The 18,133-nt window shown below is 41.3% G+C and overlaps 1 long non-coding RNA gene across 1 annotated transcript; it reads right to left on the bottom strand.

The window, feature by feature from the left end:
* Positions 1-576: 576 nt before the first annotated feature.
* Positions 577-13,676, bottom strand: LOC122175208. Its single transcript, XR_006177343.1, has 4 exons — positions 13,629-13,676; positions 12,303-12,394; positions 3,971-4,029; positions 577-678 (listed from the first exon to the last, which is right to left on the bottom strand). It is a non-coding gene; the product is annotated as an uncharacterized LOC122175208 (long non-coding RNA).
* Between the last annotated feature and the right edge of the window lie 4,457 nt (positions 13,677-18,133).

Genomic DNA, 18,133 nt, shown 5'->3' with positions numbered 1-18,133 from the left:
CTCACTATTAATTATTGTGGACTGCAGACTTTGGTGAGCTGTGTTTGAAAGGAAGGCCACCGCTTAGGGGTCATCATTTAAGGATGACGAGTTTAGTGGGCTCCACTTTACACTTGAGGCTAATGGAAACTGTTTGATTGAGGAGGACTTGTCCCAGTGATGGTCCCTCATTATCAAAATGGGATTTTGAGATCCCTGGAAAAAAAAAAAAACAAACAAACCAACAAACAGGCTTGAAAACAGAAACACCAACTGACAAACACAAGTTCCAGTCAGTTATATTTGCTATCCTTGAAGAGAAAAACATTATTTTACTGAAAAGCTTTATAGACTTCACTTTTCAAAACCTTCCGTGTAGTCTACCAGGCTGCAATTCATCAAGAAATACATTTGATGTTAGTCCGAGAGGCACTTTTATAACTTGTTCTATCTCTGGGAACATAACTGAACATAAAGCAAAGTATCCAGTTGCTAATAGGTTGATAGGATAAATGGGTTTGATGAGAACAGAAATAATCCTGAAGGCAACTTTACCAAATGTCTGGGAACAGTTTGCAGCTGCTCGGGGTGCTGAGTTGACGAGCTGTCAATAGTGGCAGGAAAATAGGCTGTCTCCCTCACTCTCCCGTTGACTTACTCATAGGCTGCATCTGACCAGCAGTAGAAAATCCAATTGTACTGGAAGGCAAAGGGAACACAAGGGCATAGGAAGAAGTTGTGATACCGGTTGTGCATCGAGTTGGTAAGCTTCCCCAGCAGCCTTCACTTGACATGAAATCTGCCATGCCTTGATGGACATCCGAGAGGAGAGTGAGGTCCCAGAGAGGCTGCCTATGAATTCAGGCAGCATTATATGAAGATGAGAAATGTATAAACAGCAGAGATGCTGGAGGTCTGTGTCCCCAGTCAAACAGGTACAAACAAGGTAAGTAGGAATGGTGCTGTCAACAACACTGTTTTGACTATTGATAATTAATATATTTACTATATACAACTGAGTTTATCTGGAGGCATCTTATATTCGATGTTAATATTTTATTAAGGGTATGCTGTCTCTTCGATGTGCTACATAATTTAGCTGTGGAGATTAGGGATGTGCCTCACTGCTGGCCTTTGCTGTGACTGCTAACGAGGGCACCATCTGCCTCCTGGCCTGACTGAAATTTGCTGCCTTGGTCCCTAGATGGCTGAACAGGCCTCGTGCCTGGTCCTCGGCTGCTCTCAGTGTGATATTTCCACCTGACAGCACCCTGTGTTTATAGCAATTAGATGGCCACCCTGCAGAATGCCTTGTGGGAGAGGCAAATGCTGCAGTGGGGTGAGGGTGCCCAAGGCAGCAGCCTCATGGGGTGCTATGGGACTGTAGTGGGGTGGTATCCCTAACTGGACTCACCTGAGGGTAACCCTCAGAGGCAGAAATGTGGATCCTAGGAGACTGACCAGGGGTTGCATACCATGTGTTCTTCCTAGCAGTACCTTGGCACGTCAGCAGGACATGGCAGCGTGGCTGGTACCAATGGGGTTGGCAGTCTGAAAGTACCACAGAGCAGGCTGCTTTGCTGCTGGCATTGCAAAACTCCTTTTCTGTGTGTCATTAGCTTATAGCTTAACCTGCCATTAGTTGCTGGTAGGACACCTGCAGTCCACAGCTGTTTCATGCTGCCATGTGGTCTAAGAGCTAATATTCCAAATGAATGCTCAAAAGATTGTCTCCTCCCCTGCCAGTAGCTAACATTTCATCTCCTCAGCCACGTCCAAACCTCATGCTTGAGACAGAAAATTCTACATGGTCAGTCTGCTGTGTTTTACTTCATGGTAAAGAGAACGTGTTCTTAAACATTGCTTACCTATGGCATCTGACCAAGTAATTAGGCATGCAGAAATAGTTAACATACATAAACAATTTGTATTTATATAGTACTTTCAAGGTGACATCAGTGGTGTTCATATCATCCATTTGAGGTTCAAATTCAGAAAAGATTTAGGTTACTAATTATTTTAATTTGGATTCCAAAAATAAATATCTGTGTTGAGAATGGGCACACATACCAACTGGCAACCCTGAGCTCCTACTCATGTTTTCCCAGGCACTTTTACATGGCTAGCCAAGAGGAGCTGCTGGCAGGGCAGCCCACCTCACTCCTGGCACTGTGGCAGAGCAGCATGCAGCCCTTCTGCTCCCTTCAGCAGCAGGTGCCCGAAGCTTACCCTATTGCCTTCACAGAGATACTGATAGTGCTTCTGAAGGCAGCTGAGGACTAGGACCAGGGATAGACCTCTATGAGCAGCCATCGCAACATCAGCAATATCCTGTTTGGTTTGGTTTTGTTTTTCCCCTTGAATTCAGGCCAAGGCAAAGGATACAGCATAGCACTTTAGGTGTATTTGTGTGCTTGAGGCTCTGGGCCTTGGAGCAGCCCCCATTGGGCACCAGGACACACCAGAGCACCAAGGACACACTGACTCACTCACCTCTTGCACTTTTAGAAGTAGAGTTGCAGTTGAGGTATGTGCTGATGTCAAACACAATGAAACCATTACGGTGTTGCGAGTCGCCTGAGTGTTCTTTTGAATTTAATTATTTAAATGACCTGCTATTGTTTCCAAATTAAATTTTTAAGCTTGCTAAATGGCTGCCATCCTGGGTTAGTTGTTATGGTATCGTGATTGGTGCTGACAGAAGTGGAGTTTAAGCAAGCACAGGGGGAATCTCAACTCTCTGCTTTCTGAGCACTGTATGTATGGACCAGCCCTGCACTCGTGTGCATGGGCACTGCTTGAAGACTTGTAGCTGAGTGTTGGAGCCAGCTAAGGCCTCAGAGCCAGGGCTGCCATGCCTTGTGCACAAAAACACAAGAAAATGCAGCATGAACACCCCCTTTTAAGAACCACAGCTCTTCTTACCCCATGCAAGTCCAGGATGAATGGCCTAGCTGCCACAGGCACACAGAGAAAAGTTCTGCTATTTTTTCTTGTAGACAGACAAATCTTAGTCAAAAACAGAGCTAACAGTGTTTAATTCAGCCCTAGAAATACAGACCCATACAAGTGTTAAATGCATGTCTTCCCTGTAGTTCTGGACAGTGGAACCAATGGTAACACCTTTTGTTGTTTGTATCAGAACATGTAAATCAGCAGGATTTAATCAAACATTTTCACATAACTTTATAATTAGGACAAAATAATGCATGAATTCTTTTTCAACGCAACTGACGTCTGTCGCTCAGCATTGTTAGTGTTTGATTTATTTCAGATTATTTTATTTTAAATGTCACGTACCCCTAGTGCAGAAGAGATGACTCTCAGTAAATGTCCAGGATTGAGCTGCTCCTCTAATTATAATAATTGCATTTACAAAGGGGCAGCAGGTTCCTCTCATAGGGAGAAATTTAATCTGCTCTGCTGTTAGCGATGTGCCGAATTTATTTTATTTTTTCACCTAGTGAGTAGGTTAAAAAGTAAGAAGACAGCATTCTCCCCAGGAGAGAGATTCTCCCCAGGCAGAATGTGTATTTTAAAGTGACTGCCATCAATGTGATGCAGTGATAAACCTTCATCCCTAATGCAAGTGCTGGCAGCAGCCGAGGCATCATTTATGAGAATATATCCGAGGCTGACTTTTTGTAGCAATCTGAGTTCAATTCAAACCATAATCAGCTAATCACTGGCAATTTTCAGATATGAGTCAAGCTAATTTCAAGACAATCAGCCTTAGATAGTTTCACTGAACAGCCCTGGAGATGATGTTTATGTTGATGTCCGTTAGTATTGCAACTGACAGTAATGCATGCTCTGCAAAAAGGAAAACAACCGAAAAATTAAACCTTCTCTGGAATGAACAACTAAAAGTCTGTAAGTCTGAAGAACAGGAAGTTTATTTCTGCACACTGGTGTTCCCCAGCAGGTGCTCTAACCCTAGAGTTGCTTTCATGCAAAGAGGCAGCATGTCATTTCAGGAATACTTACTTACCCTAATTTGAAAGCTTCTGTTCAGCACTGATTTTTCAAAACACGTGCTCTGTGTAAAAGCTGTGGAAACCAAAAAGATGGTCAGAATCTTGGCCACACTGTGTGGCTGTCACTTTTTTTTAAAGTTTTGATTCAAACCACACGTGACTTTGCTGACATGCATCACCATGTTACATAAATGAGCCTTTAATGACCCTTACTTTCTTGATTTTATCTTTTTTCCCCCATTACTTGAATTTATTTTCTTTTCATAGACTATGGAGTTAGATATATGTAACAGCTCATCTGCAGAGAAATATCCCCTACAAGGCAGGAGGATGGTGCTGCTAATCACACGGCCAAAGTGCAATGTTGTGAGACTGAAATGGACAACCGAACCATATGATCAGCCTTCTTTTATGAGAACACTATGTCAGTCAGTCAGTTTATGACCTGAAATTGGATGGGAAAAGTCTGATCCTGGCCCTGCTGAATGCAAAGAGGTACTTTCTGGCATCTATTTCAGAGGTGGGAAACCCTGAGGCCTGTTTCTTGAAGCACTATATGACAAGGTTATAGCAGTATTAACTTCACTAAGAAGTATTAGTTTCATTTTGCCGTTCTGTTTAGGAGATACAGCTTTGGAGCTCCTGTCATTGCATCCTCGACCTTTTGTGTGTCATTACCTTGAGACTGAAGTTTTGCTGTCCCTCCCCCCTCCTGCTGGGAGCTGAGCAGAGCAGCACTGCGGGCACCCAGTGCCCAGGTCCTTCCTGTGTCAGAGGCCTCGGTGGGCTCAGCACATCTTTGCAGCAGCAACCGAGGTTGGTGTTGAAGCCAGGAGAAGCATGTCTTACACACAGACCTGATGGTGACCACCACAAAGAGAGGATCCTTTTATCAACCCTATTATTAATTATACAAGTAAGAAAATAGCAACCCCTACAAATTTTGCTAAGTATTCAGATTAAAAAAATACTTACTACAGCTCAGTCACCACTTCGTGCAGGCTGAGATGAAACCATAACACTAAAAACCATAACTCAGCTCCAGTGTCTGGCAATGTGATAATGAGTGCTTTGTACTAAGCAACAGCAGTTAGGAGACATTTGAACATCTGTCTCCCAGTTGGAGGCTGCATTACCTGTGTTCATGGAGTAAGGGGGGACCTGCAGTTGTAAAAACCTTTGCTGTTCTTCTGTACTCTCTGTACAAGAGTAGCTGAATGGCAACCAGAACGTTAACACAGCTAAAATACAATATGGATTAATAGAAGAGTAACAGAATGCCATTTCATTAATCAGTACTCCTTTACTTGAGGAATTAGGTGTCACATCTTTGCTTCATTGTGTCAGATTGCCCCTCTGCTACCATGTCACACAGCAGCAAAATGTAACAGAAATTGGTGGGAAGGTTCAAGCTCTACTGCAATACCACCACCATTTGCCTCTGATGTCGTTGGCCAGCATAATAAAATAAGAGGTACTGTTTTCAGAACAGCCCTCATATATAGCCCTTATATATATTACATACATAATATAAAGAAGTATGCAATTAAAGCAAGATGTATAACGTACAACCTATGAAATATATCATATATCATTGAATTATAAAATATTATTTTGCATAATAATGTGTGAAGCCACAACAGCTGCTTCCAAAAGGCACTCCTTTCTGACAGCGAGTGTGCTAACTTGAGCATGTCAGACAGTGGATTCAGAATACCTTTCCATGCAGATTTTGCACAGTAAAATCTGGCAGCATAAATATTCATGGACATCAAATACAAAAGATATTTGTGCAAAATGAATACATTTTAAAAGGGTTGTAAAATATTCATAGGAAATGTTTCTAGCAGGAACCTATAATAGGGAGCTCCAAGACTGGAAATTACTGATACATCTCTCCTGCTTTAAGCACCTGGTTGCAGTGCACTGATCCTCAAACCCCTGGGACAGGGATTCTGTCTAGATCTGAAAGGCACTTAAGTAACTCCAATATAATGACCCAAAGATTTGGGTCATCAGGACGGAGTTGAACCACTGAAGTGGACTGTTCACGTATAGCAATGTAATTTCAAGGTCTGTGTAGCCCATCTGTTGCTATGATAACGCTTTGTTTTGCAGGGTCCCTCAGCACCAGCTCTGGAGGACACTGCCACCCCTGTGCCCTCTCTAAAGCCACTGTAACTCCAGCTACGCAGAATCTGATGCTCTCTCAGCACACCTTCTGGGCTGCCGGAGCTCTGGTGCTTGTCACTGACTGATGCCATAGATGTGCTGCTATATCTAACAGCAGTTGTCTTCTTATCCCAGCTGTGACAGAGAAGTGTCCTACAGAAGATGAGGTAAGCAGGAGAATATAAATCTTTCCTTATTTCATCTGATTTTTTTTTCTGAGTAAGTTTAATGATATCTGCCTGGCTTAAGATTTCAAATACCCTTTCCATTCTCCTTGCTTTCTTTTTTTATTATTACTATTGTTTGCATTTTTTGCATTTGAATATCAAGTTTTATTCTAAATGGTTTGCATGCATTTGTAGCAGTGTCAGAGGGCACTGTGTATGCATGAACTTTGTATGTATCAGGGATGAGCCTTGACTAACAGAAGGGAGATCTCTGGCACATTTCCATGTGAGAAGTCCTCTGACCTGAAAATGGCCAGAGGAGGGGAGAATATACTAAGGGCAAATCCCTGCATACTTGTTCTGTACTTTGCCATACCAGACTGCATGGCCTTCTGGTGCAGCCTGGTAGAGGTGCTCTGCTGGAAGTTTTTATACTCTCTCTGAGACGGCAAGAATGACCTCACTTTGGTGCTGTTATAGGTTGAGGTTAGAAATTCACTAAAAGAAATGTGGAATTCCTTTGAGCAAAACAAACAGAAGAGCAGAAAATCAAAGTTTTGGAATTAGAAGGAGGATTTGGTCCCACATTTAAACAACTCAGCCTTGTTTGTTTCAGATGAGCATTGGCTTCCTCTCCAGAGCTGGTTATTGAGCAGAAGGTAATCATTCCAAAGGTGAGGTGCTGGATATCAATTTTAACTCCCTTCTCCACTGTAATTTCTTTGAAAAAGATGAAATAAAGTGTGTATTGGATATGTACAAACGCATGTTTCCTAGTGCATCAATACTATTATTAAATGATGCTTTCAACTCGTGGCAACAGCAGAGTCATAGAGGTCTTTTTTTTCTAAGTCTGATGTGTGGAATATCTCAGTTAAATGTATGCAGTACTGGGTAAAGCACGTGGAGGGCTATGAATAGGATAAAAACAGGTTGTGCACTTAGCATGATTCTGAAATAATGTGTAAGGCACAGCTGATAAGGAAGAGGCATAAGACTATGAGAAGAAATGGAAGGGATGCAAAGGCCCAAGATGATCCTATGATTCATCCTGGTGATACATCCTTCTGAAAGACACAGCCTTGGAGTAGTTCTTGTATTCATTAAATTATTCATGTTCCAGATGGCCACCCAAACACCTGGAAAGTCTACAACAAACTTCAGCTGTCTCCAGGCAAAAGCTTCAACTTAGAGTGCTTCTGGGGTGACTGAGGAAGGGGTAACCAGAGACACAGTTGTCTCACATGTACTCTCATTGCCACCAATGTGTTTACTGCCATATGGTGCCTTATGCCGAGATAACCTGTAAACACGTTAGCAGGAGTCTAAATAACATTTAGGAGAAAAATATTGTATCAGCCTAGCTGCTGATCACTACAGCTTGTAATTGTAAGCGTACCTTTTCTCATTGTTACAACAATCTGCTCAGTTGACGTCACAGTTAAGTCTCATCTATGTCAAATTCTTTTCAATAATATAATCAAAAGGTTATCTGTGGATCAGACAAAAATTGATGAATAAAATGGTATTTGCACTGAGTTGGCTGAGTGCTGCTATAGAATGTCTTAGGTTGGAAGGTCACCTTAAAGTACGTCAAGCAGAAAGTTTGTCTGCTATGGATGGCAGCTCATGCAGGCTTCTATCATAGTAAAAAGAGGACTGAATTGTCAGCACAACTGGTGTTTCTGCAATGTTAGTTGTGATGTGTGGGAAGTCAGTCTTTCCTAGCAAGGAACTACTTAGTAAAAAGGAATTTCCAAGTAAGAGATTTCTCTCTCAAATCCTAATGAAGTCTTTATACCTGACATCTACAGACACACGACTAAGCAACTGTTAACACGTACTGGGGTAACAGATCATAAGATGGAGAAGTAAGAGGTGAAAGTAATAGTGTTTAAAAACATTATTCAGATCACAGTTCAAAAAGAATCTGTTATTTTGGAGAAGTCTTGTGCAGCAGGACTTGTAGGGAATTCTTCTAGACAAAAATGGATCACCTTCAACATTGGTTTAACACTGGCAAATAACCAACAGCTCCATGCATCATCACCACTTCTCCTGCGGAGTTCAAACTGAAGGTAATTTGCAGTGATACTTCCCTCCTCCCCCGGGAGGGGAGGAGGACCTTTATTTCAGACCATTGCTGGAAGTATGCTCTTTGCTTTTCCTTTGCAAATAAGCTAAATCTTGTGTCTTGCTTGCAATGATTACACAGTATAAGTGCCAGTCAACTACAATGATAATCATGTAGTTGCACATAACAGATATTTGAACAAATGAAACCGTACAGTTAATTATGACCAGGTGTGTTTTGATACAGCATTTAAGCCTTTGAATTATCCATTATGATTTCGCTCACGTTTTTACTCTAACACAGTAACTGACTCAGTGAAAAATCACAGTCAGCTATGTATACTGGTCAGTCTAGAGCCCTCCCTCCCTGCCTTCTGACTCTACTTTATCTAACCTACTCTACCTGACAACATTCCCAACTATCAGACAAACTTCAAAGCATGAAATGCATGGATTTTTTTTTTCTATTTTACGTATTTTCCTAATGTTTGAGGCCACTGTAAAAAGTCTTTGTAAGGAGAAGGATTAATGTTGTAAAAATAACTTACTTAAAAAACAAACAAACAAAAAAGACTATTACAATATTTTTGTTTTATATAGATATTTTTATCCTTGGGGCATTTACTTTGCTGAACTGTAGTGCCAAAAGTTTCATCTGCCCATGACATACACAGCCACAGTTTGCAAGCATTACTCTCAGCCATGCCTACCTACCACTACTTCAAGAACAACTCATGGGTATTCCACTTTAACACAGCAACTCTTCCTTATTTATGTGTTTAACTGTGAAGACATTTGACTACCTCTCTCCCTGCCACAGACTTTGAAAACCATCCCACACAAATGTACTTCAGTGCCCTCACTTTCCCTTTTTTTCTTCTGTCCCTTGCCTTTCTCTTGCTTTCCCATTATCTACCTCCCCAGCAATAATTTGCAGTACACTTCTTTGCTTTTCTTTCCAGCACAGTGGATGTCTACTTTAAATGCCACCTTGTTTAAAGATAAGAAAAATGAAAAGAAAAATTGCCACAGAACAAACTATTCTTCCAGTCCAAATATAAAATAAAAGCCATCTTATTTTTAGATCATGCGTCATTTTCATGATTTCTTTCTCTCTCGATGACTGTGAGGCAATGAGAAGAGGCCAGAAATTACTTTTTTTGTTCCCCCTAAAAAAATACATATTCAGAGCTTTAACTAACCCAATTTCTCCATCGTTGACTCATCCATGACCATACTACAGTGGAGCCCCAATTACCTGATGTGTGTGTCAGCTATCAGTAGTCTGTATCCTGGCAATTAGCCTATTGTAATGGCACCAGCAGCATGATGCACATAGGCTGTAATTTTTTAAGTTCCGAGCCTAAGCACAGTACATAGCAGTAAAGTAAGAGAAGCCAGGCTTCTCTTCGGGTGAGAGCACGTTGTGGACAATGGCGATTGGCTGAGAAAACAGCTATGCCATTACTTTCAGGGCACAATTAGAAACAGAACATTCTGAGTATTAAATATTTGCCTTTCACTTTAAGTTGCCTGTAAAAACAAACCTTTTATTTCATACTACCATGACTGCTTGGTATCAGAAAGCCTTTCCGGTGTGTAAATATAATCATCCGCTGACTTTCTCTAAACATATTGCCATCCCAGGAGGAGAACGCATGAATACATCCAATATTTGAATCCTTTCTTGTTTCCTCTCAACTGCAGCAAAGAGAGGATATTATTGAGGGATGCTGCTAGCAGGTGTGCGTGACACTGTTGTTGTTTGCCCCTTGGGACCCCTGGTTACTGCTGAGAAGCTCCAGGTGCAAGGAGCAGGAGCGGATGTGAACGGCATGGCTGCACTGGGCCTGGGGTGGCTCCTGCACTGCTGCATGCCTGCTTGCAACCTGGCACAGCGTGCCACTGCAGAAACGTTGCTTTGCTCTGACTGCTGTGAATGTCTTCTGTGTTAGCTTCGGCATTGTGCCTGCCCACTTACCTTGTCACTTAGCTTCGCTTTCACTGTCTAAGCCATTACACCATCTCCTGTTTCTACCTGAGTCCTAATCCCTAAGCATCCAGATGCTGTCAGCCCCACACACAGAACCAGCCCTGCTATGCTAAACATACCCCACCTTCCTCCAGCAGCTTGTTCTTAAAAATAAAACTTCCTATTTCTGCAAAAGAATGCTAATGTCTCTAGTTGAGGAGCTGCAATAAATTCTTCCTCTTGTAGCATGCAGCTATCAATTAGTGCTGGTACCTAATCTGAATGTTTTAAAGTCTGATAGATCTATTAATAGAAAAACACCAGGCATCTAATTTCCAGATACTCAAAAAATTAATTTCAATTCTGTTCGACTGGATTTCTATTTAAAATTACCATGCATATTTTTCTGCTAAGCTGTGTTTCTTTATCCTGACATTATCAGGATTAAGTGCAGATACATTCAGTGAATGACCTGGCTAAAAGGGACACTCTAGTCATACTTCTTTCTCCCTGCACTGCTTCAGACACTGCTCATGAATAGTATGAGATCTGAAAAGATGGGAAAAAATGTCACTCCATTTACAAAAACAAAAGCCATTTCTGTAGGAAAACAATACAGAACAAAGCTTCAAAAAAATATCCATCCTAACAGAGCCATCCTAACAGACCTTCTGCTGGACACCAGCATATGCCACTTTAGAAGACACACTGACTTGCATGAACCCTGAGACAGGCTTCACAAAAGATATAAGGAGTTATTATTTATCCCTTGCACAGGTACATACTGTGAAGCTGAAGTTAGTCCCTAATGAAAACACATACAGGCATCATCCTCAAATAAATTCATCTCCTATTATTCCTTTTATTCAAGAAAATGTGCCTGAGAATAGTTGCCCACATTATGCAAAATACTCTTTTCTCTCTCTGCAGTTACACATTCATGAATCCCTAGCTGTTCTTTCTCCCTATTTTGAAGGAAGTACTTCTTTCTTTCTTTCTTTAGAAAGAAAGAAAACAGGTCACTGACTACATGGCAAGAACTGAATAACATGCTCAATAATCACAGAATCCATAAGGCTGGAATAGAACTCTGATATCTTCTAGTCCAACTATCAACATCCCCACCATGCCCACTAACCACGTCCCTCAGTGCCACATCTCCATGTTTCTTCAGCACCTCCAGGGACAGTGACTGCACCACCTCCCAGGGCAGCCCGTGCCAATGCATCACCACTCATTCTGAGAAGAAAATTTCCAAATAGCCAACCCGAGACTTCCCTAGCACAACTTAAGGCCATTACCTCTTGTCCTGTCACGGTTACCTGGGAGAAGAGGCCAACCTCCACCTCACCACAGCCTCCTATCAGGTAGCTGTAGAGACTAATAAGGTCTCCCCGAAGCCTATTCTCCAGACTGAACTATCCCAGTTCCCTCAGCCACTCCCCAGACCTCTCACAGTTTCATTGCCCTTCTCTGGACTTGCTGCAAGGCTTCAATGTCTTTCTTGTCATGACAGGCCCAAAACTGAACTCAGACAGTTAGAAATATCAGGTTGCACTCATTACCCATTAAAGCAGAATGTAACGTGAACAAAAACAGGGCAGAGCCCAGACATATCCTTTGTATAATTGTAACACTTCCTTTGTGTGATATTATTCATCTAACTGTGGCAAATATTTCAATATTCAATACAGTCCACATTAAAAAAAAGGCAACCACACAAAAAGCACTGCACTGATATAGTACACATCTTATGCACAGTAATATGGAAAAGAAGAATGGTTATGGTATATGGTTATATGGTATATAACCATATATGGTAATGGTATATGGTTATATTCACAATATTAGTGAAAACACAATATTTCTAAAGACTAAAATTTGAGATTAAAAAGAGTATCTGGGAAAATATTACATCAAAAGTGAGAAAAGCTGAGAGCAAACAAATCATTTTGTAAGTACCTGTATATATTCATCCCCGTGTGACCAGATTCACTCCTTCATCACATGCTGGATGCATTCCTCAGCTGTGCAGTGTTCTGGCTATATAGAAACTGATAAAGATAAATGGTGATAAAGAAGTAGAAGCAGAGATGAAAAAGCCATGAGGGATGAGGGCTTTATTTCCAAGGTGGGGCTCTGACTTTCAAAGATAACTACACCCAATAGAGATCAATACAAAACTAAATTAGATTTGATTCAGGTCCTGAAATGGATCTATGGTACTGTGGTCTTATTTAGTTCACTGCCGTGTCAAATCGAGGAAGCTGGATCAGTCAAACAGCGGGCACTGGTGGTGCAGGCAGCCCTTTTTGCATGGCCATAGTGCTGGTGTGCAGGAAAGTGTGCACATCAGGCCCCATGACACAGGAACCCAGAAGGACCACGATGTGTGCAACCGGGGCCCTGCACGGGCACTGTGTGGAACCCACTCTTCCAAGAACTGGATCTGTGCAAAGAGTGAACCCAAGCACTTGTGAAAAGACTGTGCTGTAACTCTGAAAACCCAAAGTGCCCTGTTTTATCATATACACTTATTTTTCCTCACGGGCTATAGGCTGAAACTACACACCTATGAAATAGATGGGGATGTTTTATTAATCCTGAAACTTCTCCACACTTAGCTCTCATGAAGAAGTAACAGCTCATTTCTCTGATCAAATATGGTAACAAAGAACTATGAGATCGAAATCCACACTTCTTGGCTAATAAATCCCATCTTGATAAGCCCCCTACCCACACCAAGAATTCATCCCGACTCCTAACTGTCTACACAAATAGACTAAGTAGAATTTATTCTTACTGAACACAATTTAACATTCTGGTTTTTAGCCATTTTTCAAATAAAGTACCTCTCGCAATTAAAGAAAAAAAAATCCAAACTCAAATGTATGTGAGAAATGGCGTGAAGGTTTAATCTCCATAATAATTTCAGTATTAGATATATATGGAAAATATCATACATTTATTTTACGGAGCCTGAAAGAGTAGCATTTATATTTAAGTCTCACATATATTAAAAAAGCGAAAAGATGGCAGACTGATATTATTTATTTAAAGAGTCAAAGATAGAATTCTAAAATTGTTCCTAGACGAGTTTTCAGGCTTGGATGATTTTACGGCTGTTAACGTCAGACACCAAGTACTGCTGGTTGGAAAAAAAGTCTGTGATATAATTACTAGCAAAAGGAGTCTCCTCAGTGCTTTGTCTATGTTAAGATTCCCGGAAGATAACAAGGGGTAGCACAAAAGGCAATATTCTCCAAAAAAGTATTCCATAAATTTTACCTGTTCCTCCATCCCAGACTCGTGTTTCTGTCATTCAGTTGACATTCTGTTGGTATGAAAAGATGAAAAGTCAAAACAGGAGCTCTTAAAAATAGAACTCTTTTACAGTTTCAAATAAAGCCAATATTTAGTTTGGAGTTACATGGAGCTTTCAACAAGCAGCTTCAAAGGCAGATTCCTATCACAAAATAGCCCAGAGATCTGATGCACTATTAGCACCTACAGAAACATCTTCAGAGAAGGAACTCTCATTCCTGCTCTGTCAGGCTCGTGACCCCCTAACAAGGGAAGTAATTTTTAGCCATCAGGATGTTTTTAATGAGAAACACAAAAAACAGCATTAGTGAGAAAAAATGAAGTTTTGGAGAAACACGATGCTATCATACTGTTGCCTCAGCGAAGCTGCATTTAAAGCTAAGGCTTTATATAGACTCTGGTCTTCAAATTCATTCAGCATCTGTTGTCACAAGTCCTAACAAGTGATCCAATCAACTTGAGCTGGAAATTGAGAAAAAATTTTTACTCAAAAGGATGGAAAAAAAGTTTCAGTAAGAAACTGGAAATAAATAAATAAAATCTTATAGAAACATTTCAGTAGAATTTTTAATGAATTTAAAAAAAATAATAATTTTTTTCCTCAAAGTTTTCTGTAACGAAGCTGCACCTAATTTTATCTCCAAAGAACAGTGGTAAATGTTCGATTCTGATATTAATTGTATCCAAATTGCCCTAAAATATCATTTTACTTCAGCTAACTTAATTGCTCCTATGGGAACAGACTTCTTGATTGATTTCTATTGCATTTTCATCTCAATTTTTATCCATCTTAATTGGCAGCAGTAGATAATGGAGTCCAGAAAGATTAAGGACAGTCTTTACAACCTTAGCATACAATGTCCCAGCCTTAGGAGGAAAATATGATCACAGTACATATAAATCCACATTTGTTTTCATGAAGAAGGTAGCATAGAAGGAAATACAGATATCTTTGAGACGATACAGAAACTGAAATTGGAGCCCACCTGCAGTGCTTTCACTCCACAATCCTTACACTGTAGACTCTCTCATACACTTCAGTATGTCACAGTATAAAGTACAGCACAGCGTACTAGGGTTAACTTAAAAAGGAGCTACCAATACAGGTAAGGATTATTAACAAGCAAGTCATTTGTCCTGTATAATGATACTGTCTGTCTCTCTTCAGGCTAGCAGAAGCCAGATCTTGTGAGTTATTTACACATCTGATACAAGTTTTGAGGGCAGATCACACACACCTACCCAGTCTTGTGGCTTTCCACGAAGATGGGAATATTCACCCATTTTACTGATGGCTTTTTTTTTTTAGCTTGACAAAAATATTTATACTTATTTTTAGAATAGCCTTATAACACGTCTGGCATATCTTTTGGTTGCTCTGTTTCACATATCGAAAAGCAGTAGGAAAATTATCCCACTGCCACGCAGTGTGTCTGATGACAGGGGAGTTAGGCTGACATTCTCCAGGAGCATTAAATACACTCACATGCACATATCTAGACATACATACGAGTTATTAGTGTAAATAAGGAAGAAGGCAACAGCTGATCTGACCTGCAGTCAAATTATCTGCTGGTTATCCTCGCTGCATATCCAATAGCTCATTTTTACTCTTTAGCAAAAGAATTTCTTGACAGGGGAGCAGCGATAAAACACTGGGTGAGATGTAACAGAAAAATCTCTGCAAGCAGTTTGCGAGCGGTTACAGTTCGGCTATTGTATAAAAATGGGATTAAAAAATAGCCTGGAAGAAAAGACCAAGTCATTATAATCTTGATATATGCCATTTAAAATTCACCTGATTTCCCCCTGCTTTCCCTCATAAATCAAAAGTGAATACACAGATCCCAGGGACGAGGAGCAGGTGGTAAAACAGCCTAAAAATCGCTTTTCTATACTTCAGGAGAAAACTAATTTCATGCTGAAAAAAAAAGGTCATTTTTACTGCTAGTTTAGCCACATGGCTCTCAGGTACCAATTTTGCAAAGTATTACACATTTTCACTGTGGGTCATTTGTTTCCTCTGCAAATTTCCTAGAAACTTACAGAAGTGATACACGCCGATCTTTCCATCTGTGGCTTTGAGCATATAATGATGATTGGACGGTTTATCTTTCCTTTAATCTGTACGATAAGTGACAGAGAATGCAGAAATGTTGTCTATATGTTACACAGAGCAACTTTCTGATGATGGTGCCTGAATGAGACACTGATGAGCCCCTTACATTGTATGTTCTATGTTCCTCTAGGCCAGCTGTAGCTGCTGAAACCAATACAGCCAGCCACAGATATTACAAACAGATGTACATGGTTGTAAATTTTCTGCAGAGAAGCTAATGTTTGAATTTGTTTGAGAAATAAAAGCTTTGTGCTTGAACAGAAAACACTATTTCCCTTGTTAACCTGAACACTAACCTCTATCCTAATTACATGAAATCATTTTTTTCTCAAGGGCAGCACAGAAGAAGTACAAAATTCTTCTTGGCCATGGTAGGGAGATAGCAAGTGCTTAATCCTCAGACGTGGCAAGGAAAAACAAAACAAGACAGCAGAGCAAAGCAGTGCAAGGCTGTGCGACTATTCCATTTCCATCACCGGAGTATTCAATCACACAGCATGGGGAAAATTAAATAATATTCAATATGCTGAGTACACTGAATAGGAATTCATATCGAGTTTATTCGGAGGTATCAGACGCGGCATGTCACCATGTAAGGAGAGGCATTTGAGCTACATAAAGGCTGATGCCTTATGTTTTTTAATAAAGTTGAGGACAGATTACATGCCTTTGATTTCAGCCCAAGGTTGCATTGGATGGAAGCTATTTCCGTTAAAGTACTGAATAATTTGGAAGTTACAATAGAATCATGCAGAAAGCTTTGGATACCAAACAGTATGAAATGGTAAGGTGTTAAACTGTCGCACCTGAAAGAAAGTGCCATTGAAAGTCTAAGAAATAGGTCACTAAAGCTACACAGGCCAACGCAAAGCCAAAATGACCATGCTGCACCAGTCATAATTGCAGCCTGAATATTTGGTTCTTTTACCTAGAGCTCCTGATTCCTGTCTATGTTGGAACTTTATTCTTAGTACTGCAGAAGTATTAGCAATGCATACAGTGCATCGCCCAGCTACAGGGACCTCAACCACCTCCAGCCCTTTGAGGTAACTGTGCCTGCATCTGTGAATCATAGCATGGCTTGGGTTGGAAAGGACCTCAAGGATCCTGAGTTCCAAACTCCTGCTGCAGGCACTGCCAGCTGGTAGGTCAAGTACTAGACCAGACTGCCCAGGGCCCTATGCAACCTTGCCTTGAACACACAGGGACAGGGCACCCACAACCTCTCTGGGCACCTCATCACACTCTCTGTAAAAAATGTCCCCCTGACATCTCATCTAAATCCTTCCTCCCCTGGTTTATACCATTCCCCCTTGTCCTGTCACTATCTGCCCTTCTAAAATGTTGATTTCACTCCAGTCTCCTTGATCATTTGCTGCTGTTTTCCCAGCAGATATCCAGGTGGTTGAAGTCCCCCATCAAGATGAGAGCCTGCAAATTAAGTAAACTCTCTGAGAGTTGCTGGCTCAGGATCTAGCTCCCCTACAGCTTCTGTCAGTGCCTCAGACACCAGGCAAGGCTTCAGTGAGTGTAGGGAGGTGCTAAGCTCCCTCCTCACTTGCAACATAAGTGCAAGCAGCAGGGATGCAGCCCAGGTTGGATGGCCCAGGATGGGTGGGATGCTGGAAGGAGCCTGCTGCAGGGCATCCTCCAGTTAAACAACGCACCTGTCATTCAAGCAGTCACCTGCGCTAGAAACTCAGGTACTGACACACTGGAGTTAATGGGAATTTGTGAACAGCCTCTAGGAAGCTCAGAGCACTGGGAAAGCAAGAAGGCAGAGGTTACAGCAACAGTACGATGTGGATTCTCCCTCCAGGTCCCTTGCAGGTCAAAGTACGCAAAGACATTCTGCATGAGCCAGCCTGTCCCACACAGCTTTCTGGCACAGCTCCCTCTTCAGACAGCAGGCTTTTTTTGTTTGTTTGTTTTGTTGCTATTGTTGTATTGTTTTAATACTGCATGCAGTTCAATTTCTTTGGCCAGCACTGACTGTGTAAATTCTTTAGAGAGACTGTGAAAACTGCCAAGAAAGACTGCCTGGGAGCAGCATTCCAGAAGTAGCTGGGAAGCTGTTAGCTGTCTCCCTGCCTTGGCATCCTTCCCCCAAAGTACTCCCAACCACAAGCCAGTGCAGTTCTGCACGGTCTCAGAAGAGGCATCTTGGCCTTGAGGGCAGCTCCATGTGGGGCTCAGGGAGCTAAATCATGCCAGTTGATCCTTGCATGGTGTCATAACTGTAAAATCTTCCACAAGGAGCAATGTGGAGAGTGGGTGTTTTGGCGCATTTATCACGTATGCTACGACAAATGACAGTTTTATGGTTAAATGCACTTGAATAGAAGGTTAA

This window comes from Lagopus leucura, unplaced genomic scaffold (genome assembly GCF_019238085.1).
Source record: "Lagopus leucura isolate 7727_CA_CO unplaced genomic scaffold, USGS_WTPT01 Super-Scaffold_739, whole genome shotgun sequence".
In the NCBI taxonomy this organism is placed as follows: Eukaryota; Metazoa; Chordata; class Aves; order Galliformes; family Phasianidae; genus Lagopus; species Lagopus leucura.
This window is presented reverse-complemented; position numbering and strand designations above follow the sequence as displayed.